General features: G+C 38.9%; 1 long non-coding RNA gene across 6 annotated transcripts in view; it reads left to right on the top strand.

The window, feature by feature from the left end:
* Positions 1-240: 240 nt before the first annotated feature.
* Positions 241-14,127, top strand: part of LOC113633590 (uncharacterized) — an 89,596-nt gene continuing 75,709 nt past the window's right edge. For 4 of the 6 annotated variants that reach the window (XR_003438265.1, XR_003438266.1, XR_003438264.1 and 1 more), the window contains exons 1-3: positions 241-5,790; positions 10,009-10,124; positions 12,991-13,174. This is a non-coding gene — a long non-coding RNA (uncharacterized LOC113633590). The remainder of the gene's footprint in view (positions 5,791-10,008; positions 10,125-12,990; positions 13,175-14,127) is intronic. The other 2 variants (XR_003438262.1, XR_003438263.1) reach the window with 2 other exon arrangements.

Below are 14,127 nucleotides of genomic sequence, written 5' to 3'. Positions count from 1 at the left end.
TTTAGTTTTCCAATGTTCATTATTTACAATTGTCAAGGTATGGAAACAACATAAGTGCCCATCAACAGGTAAAATGGATAGAGTGAGTTCCCTGGTGGCCTAGCGGTTAGGATTCCAAGCTTTCACTGCCATGACCTGGGTTCAGTCTCTGGTCGGGGAACTGAGATCCCCCAAGCTGTGCGGTGTGGCAAAAAAAACCTCATGGGCCTAGTTGCTCCACGGCATGTGGGATTCTCCCAGACCAGGGCTCGAACCCGTGTTCCCTGCATTAACAGGCAGATTCTCAACCACTGCGCCACCAGGGAAGCCTGAAGTCCTGACTCTTAATACCTCATAATATTACCCTATTTAGAAATAGGGTTGTTGTGGTTGTAGTTAGTGAAGAGGAGACCACAGGGTGAGCCCTAATCCAATATCGTGTCCTTATAAAAAGGGGAAATTTGGACATAGTCTTGCACCCAGGGAAAACACCATATGAAGATGAAGGCAGAGATCAGGGCGTTGCTTTTATAAGCCAAGGGATACCAAAGGTTGCCTGCAAAGCACCAGACGCTAAATGAGGGGCATGGAACAGATTCTCTCACAGCCCTCAGAGGGAACCAACCCTGCCAACACTACAATGTTGGACTTCTGGCCTCCCCAACTGTGAGGCAAATACATTTCTGTCTTGTAAGCCACTCAGTTTGTGGTACTTTGTTATGGCAGCCCTAGCAAACTAATACAATGGCCGTTTAGATGGAAGGAATTAAAAAGATTTATAACTTGGAGTGAAAGTATGTGCAAAGAAACTTCATGACACAAGATGAAAATGTAATGTTGAAGAAAACCAGGAACCTATGTAGACTTAATCTAGGACTATTTTTGATTTGGAGCAAAGATCTCAAAATTTAGACCTTGAAATGTCAAGGGTCTGTTATACTCTTTCTGAAGCCAAAGTGTTCAGACCTCTCTAGCAGGCTTTGTTAGTTTTGATTGAGTGTGTACCATCTTTTAAACTTTACCTTGGTTTGAAGAAACTCATTTCCCTGAAGGAAAGAAAACCCTGTCAGGTTTCCATGGGGGAGAAATTTTCACTAAGCCTATTATCATGTGCCATGTGGTCTCTTCCTAATATGACACAGCAGTCAGGTTCAAATAATGAAAATAAATACATACATCTTACACAAATTGTATGTAATTTGTGCTCATCCAAGAGCACAAACCACTTAAAAAATTGCTTATTGAATTCATCTGTATAGAGATTTTTTTTTAAAGCCCTAAAACTTCCCCCCCCCCCCCAAATTCTTAACTCTAGTGTACCATTCAGTTTTTTTTTCCCTTTAAAGTTAGGTATTAGAGAACTGAGAAGTGGGTTTTTAATCTTAATGATTAGGGACCAGTTTAATTAAAAGAAATTGTAAATGTTGCTTACTGGTTTTCAGCTTTTACAATCAACCAGTAGATTAAACAGAAGACAAGAATGTGAAGGAAATCAACTTTGATAATGTAAAAGTGAAGGTATGTAGACAGAAGTGAGGTAGAAATGGGGAGGAGGGAAGAGGGCATGCTCATGGCAGGAAACCTGGATGCTGCACGACACTGTTGGGTGAATGTGATTTTAAGTAAGTTGTAAAGGTAATAGCTATATTTTTTCTTTCTTTTTTTAAATTGAAGTATCATTGATTTACAATGTTGTGTTAGTTTCTGGTGTACAGCAACGTGATTCAGTCAAAGTGATTGCATTTCTGGTGTACAAAGTGATTTCATTCTTCTGTCAAAAACTGGAAGGAGTAAGGGAGTAAGGTGCGGGGAGTGGTATAAATTAAATCCTCATTTTTAGGCTGGGGAGTCAATAGACGAGGGCCAACGAAATAGCAGTGTAGGTGTGTGTTATGAAGGTAATCACCAGAATTAAAGACCAGTTATTTAAAAGTGATAATCCCTCACATGAGCAGAAGTAAAGTGGGAGCAAAGGTTTTTTGTTTTCTGTTGTGTTGTGTGCATGGTTTCTTCGGTAAAAAGAAATGAGAAAAAATAGTTGTACTGATCAACATTTGCTCAAAGAAGCAGCACGAGAATCGGATAACCTAGTGAATGCTAGTTATTTGTGAGATGTTAGGCAAGAAGTAAAATCCTTCCGTGACAAGGAAATAATGTGAGAATGCTTACGTGTAATAGCAGATATTTCATTGTCTTAAAAAAAACACCATGTGTATATAAAAATGTAGGCATTTAATAGTTTCCTACATGTGGGCCCAGTTTATTTTTAATTTTAATGTTAGACAAATTACATTCAGATATAGCCAGAAAAATGAGAATTCTTAGTTGAAAGTGGCTCTTTTTCTAACCTGCTTTCTATACTCTTTTGAAACTTGTAAATGTTGTTTAAGGTAAGGTGAGATACCACAAAAATAGGGTTATGTGTAAGTTATAGTGGGATCTTTGCTTGATTGTCTTAATAATGCCGAATCGGAAGAGGGATCTTACTGCACCTAATTTTCATAAAGCGAGGTTAGTTCATAGGAAACATGCTTATATTTTTTTCAGGATCTGTTTTCTCACTGCAATCTAACTGTATTGTAGTGGAAATTAATTGTTCAGTATCAGAAGTTATATACGTCAGAAGTGTAGCAAAATATAAAATCTTTTTTAGGATTTCTTCTAAACAATTTAAACTAAGCCTTAAGGAATTACAATTGCTAGATTTTATCTATCACTTTTTAAATTTGTAGAAGACAGTAATAAAGACCAACCTAATAGTGTTTCCTTAATTATTGACTACTTAAATTTTTATTTTAGCATAAATTGTTATTTGAGCTACATTACGTATACTTAGCTATATTATACCTAGATACATAACATTGGAAATATCTGTAATTAAATTTCATTCTCTTACTTAGCTAGGCATTTAAAGTAACTTACAATAATTTAAATATATAACATTGAAAAGAAATGTTAAAAGCAGCTGTTGGGAATAGTGTCAATGTGTGTTTTAATCCTTTAAGGGACGTACCAGGTACAACTTAATACATATCTTCTTAGACTCTGACTTGTTAAGCTTAGTTCTTATGTGTTGCCTTGAAATTTACAGAAATATTTGAATTAATCATTTTAAGCTATAATTGTATGAGATGTCCTTGTTGCCTGTACTCCCCTTCCCTCTTATATGTAATTTTAAATAGATTAATTAATAAACTTTTATGTTTAGAGTAGTTTTAGGTTCACAGCGGAAAACACAGAGAGGCCCCACATACCCCCTCTTGCCTCCACCACCAGACGTCCACCACCGGAGTTGTACATTTGTTACATACCCGGATGAACCTACATAAATACATCATTATCGTCCAGGGTCCATGCTTTACATTGGAGTTCCTTCGGGGTGTTGTACATTCTTTGGGTTTGGACAAATATATAATGACATGTATCCCTCATGATAGTCTTGTACAGAGTAGTTTCACTGCCCTGAAAATCCTCTGTGTTCCACCCGTTCATCCCCTCCTCCTCACAACCCCTGATCTTTTTACTGTCTTAATAGTTTTGCTTTTTCCGGAATGTCATACAATTGGAATCATGTATGTAGTCTTTTCAGATTGGCTTCCTTCACTTAGTAATTTGCATTTAAATTCCTCCATGTCTTTTCATGGATTGATAGCTCATTTCTTTTTAGTGCTGAATGATATTCTGTTGCCTAGATGTCCCACAGTTTATTTATCCAGTCACCTACTGAAGGGCATCTTGGTTGCTTCCAAGTTTTGGCAGTGACGAATAAAATTGCTGTAACCATCCACGTGCCTGTTTTTGTGTGAACATACGTTTTCAATGCCTGTAGGTAAATACCAAGGTGTGTGATTGCAGGATCATATGGTAAAAGTATGTTCAGTTTTGTAAGAAACTGCCAAGCTTTTCCAAAGTGGCTGTACCATTTTGTATCCTCACCAGCAATGAATAAGGGTCCTGTTTTTCCACGTCTTGCCAGCATTTGGTGATGGTGGAATTTATTTTTAAAGCTTTTATTTGTGGTTTCTGCTATATGTTTTTGTAGGGGTTCAAAGCAAAAAAATTATTTAAGTGATCAAAGGAGAGGTAGAAAATCTTACATTTCTTGATGATAAAATAGAAATGGAGCTAGGGGCTGCATCCTGAGAAGCTGGCAACTAGAACATTTCATTCTGAATAAGACTTGGGCTTTCCTTTAAAATGTGTCCTAAAAGTTTTTGAATTTCCTGACTCATTGGAAGGTATTTTCAATATATTCAAATTTCTATGAGGCAAAGCATAGGAATCCTCTTCCCCAAATACATATTTTTTGTTAGAAATAAGAAATGCTTGTTAATATGTGAGTTGGGAAGCACAACTGAATTTACTAGGGCTTTGTCCTTTCCAGTTGTTCTAAATATTTTTGCCATTTATCAAGATAAAGTGGAATAAGTGATATCTTAAAGTTCCTACTGGATTACCATTTTCACTGCTGGATTCCAGGCTCATTGTTTACTGTTTTTGTACTAGTACCTGTAGTTAAAGCATAGGTTATAAATTTAAAAAATGATTTACAAATGAATAAAATTCTCCAATCATCCCTTCCTCTCTGAATAATAATTTTTCTGTGCATATGTATATTAAGGTCGTGCCTGGTCCATGTGTGAGCATTTGTGGAAGCTAACACCAGGTCCTGGCCATGGTTGGGGCAGACCTGTGTTATCTCATCTGTGATCTATACAAGCCAATTGAAGTGGGTATTTATGTCCAAGAGCACATAATTAGTGAGGCAAGGATGTGAGTCCACTCTGGAGACTGCACCTCTCTCACTGTCTCTGCCCTGAACTTTATAACCCGCCCAGAAACTGCACACAGAGGGGCTTCGCAGGAGGAGAGGACCCGGGTCATGGATGCTGTTTGCTGATTGGCTAAACCTACACTGAATTTTCAAACACTGGAAAGCTGGTTTCAGTTTTGGTTTATGTAGTCTCGGTGTTAAATTTGCACACCAACTTTGGAGCATGATTTGGAGCAATATCATATCTCTGACCCCGTGCTCTATCGCTTGTGTCCGCGACGGGAGAATCATCCTGAATTTTTGACCGGTTTTGACAATTTGTTCTCCTGCTCAGACCGTCTTAAAAGTATTCGGGGCATCCCTGGCGGTCCAGTGGTTAAGGCTCCGCGCTTCCACTGCAGGGGGCGCCGGTTAGATCCCTTGTCGGGGAACTAAGATCCCTCATGGCGCGCGGGGAGGCCAAAGAAAAGGAGAGAAGGAAGTCCTCTCACTGAAAGATAGTTGACTAACGTTTAAAATACTTTATTTGAGCCTATTATCCATTTATATTCAAATGCAAATACAGCTTTTTCGTTGTTTTTTATTTTTCCGCTTGATTATAATAAGCATTTTAATGAAATGGATTAGGCTAAACAGGTGTTTAAACGCCTACTACGCGCTGACGCCCAACCAGCCTGAGTCTAGGAAGAGTGAAGTGCCGTGCTCCCATTTTTGCTTGAAATTACAATCTAGGGGAGGTTTTCCCTCAATCTTTATGCAACATAAAGGAACCCTTTTTCATGTAACTGCCTGCTTCGACATTTATCCCTTTTCATAATTTGGATTTTCATGCTTTGGGTTTTCTTGAAGGTGTGTTTCTGTCCCTTCAGTTAGATTTGTCATCCTGGCACTTGCTGATCAGAGCCACTGGGTGGCAGCAAAAGAACATAGAAGAGTTCGTTTTGCTTTTGCATTCGCAAAAATGAAGAGAAAGCTATTTGGATTTCGTGGGTGATGAGAAAATAAAGTGATTAAAACTTGATATGTAACTAAAGCAGGTGAGACGCCAACACATCTCATCAGTGGATGTATGTTATGGTAGTAACATAAAAGATTAAATGTATGCTTTATTGTTACCAAAGCCATATTGTAAAGTTCTATTCCAGTTTCTTTTAGTCACAAAATATCTTTCAAAATTCCCATGCCTTTACTTTTCTGTCTTTAAAAGTGAAAAATAAGAGCCAAACTAGATATTAAGAAAAACTTGTTTAGCAGGAAACTTGTGAACAGAGATTTTGAATGTCAAGGAACCGTGGAAAGGGGTCATTTTCTTGATACCCTGTTTTAAAGATCATTCTTGGAGAAAAACCATTGAGTTTGGAGATCTCATTCATATACAAGAATTTGTTTTCCTTTTTCTTTTAAAAAATTGCTTACCAAGCAGATTTAAAGTAATGAGTGTCTTTGAAGATTTCATCCCATTTCTATAAAGTTACAATGGCTTTAGTTCCGAACTGAGCATACCTTACAAATGATATATAGCTCCAACTGAAAATGTGAAATGGAATTGAGGCAGTGACAAAGTAACAAACACTTGTTTTTTATTTTATTTTATGATTTTGTACAGATATGTGAAATCTGCTTAGGTGAAAATACAGCTGTCCCTGTCTCCCAAACATTTGTCAACGTACTACTTTAAAAGAATCTTTTAATTTTTAGACAAAATATATTTAGTCTATCTGAAAGCTTCAGTGAGTTACATAAAATATTAAGTGCAGAATGGAAAGGTTGCATTTGTCCAGAAAACTGAGTATTGAGTGAAGCCAGGGTATCATCCTGGGGCTTGTTGTCAGAGGATCATGGAAGAACAGAGCATGTGTTTCTTCCCCTGTTGAGTTTGGGACCTTCCAGTTGTGCCTGGAACCTGAACCCTTCTTGATTTTATTTCTTACTGGCACATTATCATTGCCTTTTGATGTACGTATGGTATGGATCAGGTTGACGTTATGTTACTTAACTCTAAGTGGAAATGAACTTTTGGAAAGTGGGATAGTTTTCCCCCAATAATGAAGTATATGGCCACCAGAGTCTCAATGTCTAACTTCCTTTAACAGTACTCAAGAAGTTCCAGCAGTATTTATGGGTACTGAGACCTGAAACCCCAACCTGAAACTATATCTGATAACCTTCCTGGGTTTGGACTGTGGCCATCAGTGTCTGCTGTAAACCAAGAACAAGGAGAGAGAAATAATTCTTATTTTCACCATTCCCTCCTTTTGGAGCAATTTTTTTTTTTTTTGGAGGGGGGTGAAGGGGCAGAAGTGAAGCATGTGTATTGTCTCAATGCAAGACAGATTTATGTGAGATGTATTTAGTATCTTTAGAAACTACATAGAGTCACTACACTGAAAGAGTCTCAGTTGCTATTAGTCCGGAGTATCTGGGGGCCGAGGGTTGTAAATCCTCTTGGAAAATTTCTAGGAAAGAAAGTTCTGGGGCTGCCCTGGTGACGCAGTGGATAAGAGCCCACCTGCCAATGCAGGGGACGCAGGTTCGGTCCCTGGTCCAGGAAGATCCCACATGCTGTGGAGCAACTAAGCCTGTGTGCCACAACTACTGAGCCTGTGCTCTAGAGCCTGTGAGCCACAACTACTGAAGCCCGCACGCCTAGAGCCCGTGCTCTGCAACAGGAGAATCCACCGCAATAAGAAGCCCGCGCACCGCAACAAAGAGTAGCCCCCGCTCGCTGCAACTAGATAAAACCCGCGCGCAGCAACGAAGACCCAACGCAGCCAAAAATAAATAAATAAATAAATTAAAATAATTTAAAAAAAGAAAGTTCTACACACTTCTTCAGTAATAGTCACCTATACATCTCCCCTGTGTCTATCATTTGGCCATGTGGTTTTGATTTATTTGTATTTGCTATCAAGATAAAGGGAAATTATAAATAAATGAAACAAAGTTCGTTTTGAAAGTAAACGATGGTAAAACTAAAGGCTGAAACTAAATATAATTTGTAGCTGTCTTTACAGACCATAGAGACTAGCTTTCAAATTTCAGGATTTATTTTGCTCGACTTATTTTTGTGGCTATTTTATTTTATTTTTTAATTAATTATTTTTGGCTGCATTGGGTCTTCGTTGCTGTGAGTGGGCTTTCTCTAGTTGTGGTGAGCGGGGGCTACTCTTCATTGTGGTGCACGGGCTTCTCATTGCAGTGGCTTCTCTTGTTGGGGAGCATGGGCTCCAGGCGCACAGGCTTCAGTAGTTGTGGCTCTCAGGCTCAGTAGTTGTGGCACACGGGCTTAGTTGCTCCACGGCATGTGGGATCTTCCAGGACCAGGGCTCGAACCCACGTTCCCTGCATTGACAGGCGGATTCTTAACCATTGTGCCACCAGGGAAGTCCTGTGGCTATTTTAAATTTAATGGAATTTGAAGATCCAGGCTTAAATACTGCTTCTTAAAATATATCTTGAGGAAAATATCTTAATAGAGTATTTTTTAGTATAAATTGTAGAACAGAAGGAACATTACAACGCAGCTTTGATTTTCTTTTTTTTTTAAATTTATTTAATTACTTTATTTTTGGCTGCGTTGTGTCTTCATTGCTGTGCGTGGGCTTTCTCTAGTTGTGGCGAGCGGGGACTACTCTTCGTTGCAGTGTGCAGGCTTCTCATTGTGGTGGCTTCTCGTTGCAGAGCACGGGCTCTAGGCACGTGAGCTTCAGTAGTTGTGGTGTGTGGGCTCAGTAGTTGTGGCTTGCGGGCTCTAGAGTGCAGGCTCAGTAGTTGTGGCGCACGGCCTTAGTTGCTCCGTGGCATGTGGGATCTTCCCGGACTAGGGTTCGAACCCATGTCCCCTGCATTGGCAGGTGGATTCTTAACCACTGTGCCACCAGGGAAGCCCAGCTTTGATTTTCTTGATTCTGTCAATGATTGCTGACTTTGAAATAAGTCACTGAAATTATGCCTATGTTTCTTCAGCTATAAGGTGGGTACAACCATGCCCATTTTTCACCATCAACTATACAAATGCAAATGAAAGGGAGTAGGGGCTTTGTAAGAAAATGCTACTTAAAATGTTATGTTGATAGTACTAAAATTAAGATGACTTACCTCAAAACTGGACAAATTTAATGGAAAGTTTCTCTTCTAGTTTGTCCTTTATTTTCTTTGTTCCAAATAAGGTTTCTAAATTAATATTTGAAGAGGTCCTATTGGGAAGTTAGTGTTCTCAGACCTCCACATGTATGGATCTTTGCCTAGAATCTTATGTACTCTGTTTGGATAGCTAAGGTTTTGCTACGTTGTTTGAAATCATGGGCTGACCCTTGAAGGAGTCAGGCAGTGAACAATTTCTAGCAAAGGAAAAGGTATTATATTATATGAGAAAGTGTCAACCCTTCTCTAATTTATTTGGAGAGAGAAGACCACACCACAAGAAATAGATTCCCGTGTGTTTGTTATGAGTGGGAATTGTTCCTCTTGACTCCAGAGCAGTGTCTAGACCAGTGGCTCTGAGTTCTGGCTCCACATCACTTTTGGAGTTTAAAAAAAAAATCCTCAGGTTTAGGAAGAACGAATCAGACTTTCTGGGCATGGTGTCCAGGCATTGGTATTGTCTGAAGCTCCTCAAGAAATGTAATGACTAACCAAGGTTGAGAAGCATTGATCTAGAGACAGGTGGGGAATAATAACAACTTTGTAAAAGCCTTAAAAAGAGAACAGCCTGGGGCTTCCCTGGCGCAGTGGTTGAGAGTCTGCCTGCCGATGCAGGGGACACGGGTTCATGCCCCGGTCCGGGAGGATCCCACGTGCTGCGGAGCTGCTGGGCCTGTGAGCTGTGGCCGCGCGTCTGGAGCTTGTGCTCCTCAATGGGAGAGGCCACAACAGTGAGAGGCCCGTGTAACGCAAAACAAACAAACAAACAAACAAAAACGGCCTTTATTTGAAGATAGGATTATGTACATAGAAAATTTAGAAGAATCTACAACTAAATTATTATAATTCATAAATCAGTTAAGAATACTAATTATCCAGGAATAAATGCAATAAGCTTGGCCCAAGGCCTCTGTTAATGGATTGAATGTTTGTGTACCCCCAAAATTCATATGTGGAAACCTTAACCCCCAGTGTGGCTGTATTTGGAGATGGGGCCTCTAAGGAAGTAACTAAGGTTAAATGAAGTCAAGAGTGGGGCCCTGATCTGGTAGGATTAGTGTCCTTATACGAAGAGACTCAAGAGGGCTCTCTTGCTCTCTGCTCATTCTCAGAGGAAAGACCATGTGAAGACAAAGTGGCCATCTGCAACCCAGGAAGTGACCCTCACCTGGAACTGAATCAGCTGACACCTTAATCTTGGACTTTGAGCCTCCAGAACTGTGAGAAAGTAAATTTCTGTTGTTAAGCCACCCAGCTTGTGGTATTTTGTTATGGCAGCCCAGTCTGACTAATACAGACTCTACAGAAAACTATAAGAAATTATTGAGAGCCATTAGGGTAGACCTAAATAAATGGAGTAGTATAGCATGGATTGGAGGATAATCATTTTCTTCCAAGTGATCTGCAAAAGTACTTCTCAAACTTTACTGTGTACACAAATTTTACGAAGGGATCTTGTTCATGTGGTTTCTGATTCAGGAGATCTTGTGCATGGCCTGAGATTCCCCATTTTTAGCAAGCTGGCAGGTGACATTGATGCTGCTGGTCTTTGAGCCACACCTTGGCTACTAAAGGTGTACAGATTCAATGAAATTCCACTCAGTGCCCTAGTACCCTCACCCCTTCCCTCCCTCCACCTCTCTCTCTTTCTGTAATATTAACTAGTGGTGTAACTTCCATGATTCTCATCACATGGTCAGTTGCATTTCCTCGAATCTCCCTCCTCCCTCCTGCAATGGATTATTCTGGAGTAAAATTAGACATTATATCATTTTATCAGTAAATACTTCAGTGTGAATCTTTTTAAAGCATTAGTACAATGCAGTTATCACATCTAAAAAAATGACACTACTTAAAATAAATAATCAAATATGTAGAACGTTTCCAACTCTCACCTCTTGTTTTCTTACAATTATTTATTAAGAAGGTTAACGTAGTTTCTCTTTTCCTCCGTGATATGGTTCAATATGTACCTCCACCTCCTCCATTACCCATAAAATGATAATAGACCTATAGATGAGGCTTGATGAGTTCTGGCTTTTTTTTTTTTCTTTTTCCAAGAATACTTTGGAGGTGGTGGTGTATACTTCCCATGGCACTTAAGAGAAGGCACATAACATCTGTTTCTGTTTTTCATGACATTAAGATTGATAGCTTTTCACCTACTGGTTTTAGCAGCCATTGGTGGTATCTGCCCATGTCCATTATTTCATTAGGGGTTGCAAAATGGTGATATTCCAATTCCATCATTTCTTATTTATTTAGGTGGAATTCTTCTCCTAAAGAAGAATTTTCCCTTTCCATCCATTGTTGCCCAGAGGTATAGTTCATATAGGAAAGGGGGAATAAATACTTGATTCTTTTCCTTTGTTTGCCAGTCTTCAGAATAATGATTTGAGTCTCTGGCACTCTTAAAAGGCGACTAATTTTTTAAAAAAGTATTATTAATCAACTCTGGATTTCCCACTTTCACTGTGTTTCAATTTTTTGTAGATATCATTCTTTTCAAGGTTTCATTTATCATCTGTGGTCAGTGGGAGCCTTTTTAAGTTGTCTGCTGCATACTTTTGACACAACCCCAGTGAGTCTGCAGCTACAGCCCCATTCACTGCTTAGCATTTATATCCTTTTCTGACCTACAGAGATTTTTATCTGGTGTTTGAGCCCAAGTTTGGATTTTTGTCTTTTTGTCTTTATACTTTATCATTGCTTTCTTTATGAAGCAGAGTGGTGAATCACTGCACCAGCTTGAGTGAAAAGTCAAAAGAATTTTTGAAATGATCATCCATTTGTAAGATACCCTGAACAATAAAAATTGAAATTTCAGTGCATGATGACGTAAGACGAAAGTTTCATGATCATGAGACACATGTAGGGAGATGAAAGGTCCAGAAAGGGTCAAGCTGAAGATGTGTGGTCTTGACGACAGGGTGGAGGAAGGGGATGTCAGAACTCCGTGTTCACTGTGTACATTTCGCCACAGGTCAGCCATAGGAAAATGTTGATCATTCTCATTCTAGAATGTGAATTAGCCACTCTCAGCAAGTTATTTTGCCTTAAGTTTTAGCTCAAAGGACTCTTCCAGGTAATGTTTATCCACAGATTCTTAGATGGGGTGATCTACATACCTCATGTAGAGAATAAGCACAAGCAGGAAGAATGCCCTTCCAAAGAGCTGTCCTATGAGGTGTATTTTTGTTGGACTGGCCTTTTCCTCTACAATGACATATCCAATATTTTAAGTTCTCATATTGATACTGTAGGAATAATCTGTTCATTTTCTATTTTTAAAGAATCCCCTTTTTAAATTTACATTAATTTTTGAATAGTTAATATTTCAAAAGGATGTGTGTTTCTCGTTAAAATGATTTTTTCTGTGCTGAATGAAACTGTCTGAAATATGTTTATTAATTTAAAAAGACAAATGTTTGTGTGTGTTTATTGTTTTGGGTTTCAATGCTATCATCCTTATCTGGAATAACAAAAATCTCTGCCCTTTCTCCTTCCCAAATGTTCATGATTAACTTTTTAAATTGGAGCTAAGTAGCGAAAAACAAATATATACATCAATAAATAATTATTATTTTCTGAGATACTCTTGAAATATGAAAAGTTTCTTTAAATTTACTTTAAATTATTCTTAAGTTTAGAATAATTGAGCACCTTCTTCTGGTAGGAAAGATGCTAAAATTAATCCTAGACTGATACTGCATTTTTCTGAGGAGTATTATAATTTAAATTAATTCACTTTATGTTAATGCAGTTGAAACAAGTTCAGTTTCTTTTATATGTATTACTTGAGTGGAGGTTCAGACTATTGGCATTAAAAAGTAATGTGAAAATAACGTAACAAAGTATTTGATGGTTGATGAGGTCTAGACTTCTTAGTTATGTTGTGTATGAATCCACAAACACCAGATTTTGGAAAGCGAGTTCTCACTAAATGGACTGGGTGGTTTTAACATTCCAGTGTTGACTGAAATCAGTTAATTTCCCCATAACATTCTTGTTTCTGCTAGAGTTACTTCGCTGATAGTTTTTTTTAAATTTAAACTTAGGTACTTTTTATAAGTCTGGATTTTCAAATTTTGTAGACAGGCGATCCAAAGCCAGGCGTGAAGTTTAGGAAACCAGGACCTCTGCCTTGGCTTCCTCCTTCTGTCACCTCCAGGAGCTTGCTGCAGGCACTAGGAATATGACTGAGAAGGCCCTCTGATTCGGAGCTTAGTGGCACATGAGATGACAGATCTAAAATGACCGTGCTACCAACACCACAAGGTGGGTCACCTCTTTCATGTTGGGTACAATATGGTTCTGAATTGCCTTGTTCTTAGTTTTGAATTGGACAGTTTAGTTGCTTGTAAGAGCTACATTTTATCCCATCTTTTAAATGCTCTTTGCATTTCCCTCTGGTATTTTTAGTTATATGTGTTTTATTCTTGTTACTAATGTAATAAATTTATTGTAAATATTCAACATGAGAGAAATACAATGTAAAAAATGAATGCGTTCAGCAATCTCATTGTAGCAGATGCTGTTGGTGGCCCCATCCACAACCACTCAGACTTGACAGTTTCATACACTTGTCAGTTTCATGTATCACTACCAACACCAGAAAGTTCTTGCCTGTGGACTTTGCTTGAGGGCCCACTCTACCTGTGTTTGGGATGGTTGGAAGTGCTGGGGAATGAGTAACCCTTGGGATCCCTCGACCAGTGACTGACAGGATGCGTGAGTAAATATCTCAGCCTCCTTGCCTCTTGGTTGGGATAACTGAAAATAATGAATGTTCTTCAGTCTCTCCCGGCATTCCCTGTTGGAATTAAGATGAAGTTGCCCACAGTAGCAACTTGCTTGAAAACACACTTTCTAATGGCTTCCTTCCTTTCCTGGTATTACATCTCCACTCCCCTACTGAGGTTTCCAGGTATCACTTCTCAAATGAACCACTTGTACTTGTTCCTTCTGGGAGGACCTAACCTAAGGTACCCATCATCCAAGGATGACACCATGGCTTTAAATTCTCACTCTTCTCATGTGGATGTGAAGAAACTACACTGTTCTAGGGACTTTCTTGAGTGCTATTAGGCTGGAAATTTAACCAGAGATCCTGTTCATTATTTAGGAACTGAGTCAGGTTGCCTGTTCCCTCTAGACAGTCACTTATCTGGGTTTCTCCAACTTGGCACCACTGACATTTAGAGCTGGATAACTTTGTTGCGGGAGCTGTC

This window comes from Aethalodelphis obliquidens, unplaced genomic scaffold (assembly GCF_003676395.1).
Source record: "Aethalodelphis obliquidens isolate GAN/ISIS:26980383/991018 unplaced genomic scaffold, ASM367639v1 scaffold40, whole genome shotgun sequence".
Taxonomy (NCBI): domain Eukaryota; kingdom Metazoa; phylum Chordata; class Mammalia; order Artiodactyla; family Delphinidae; genus Aethalodelphis; species Aethalodelphis obliquidens.
The sequence above is the reverse complement of the archived record's forward strand: the minus strand, read 5'-3'. Positions and strand labels throughout refer to the sequence as shown.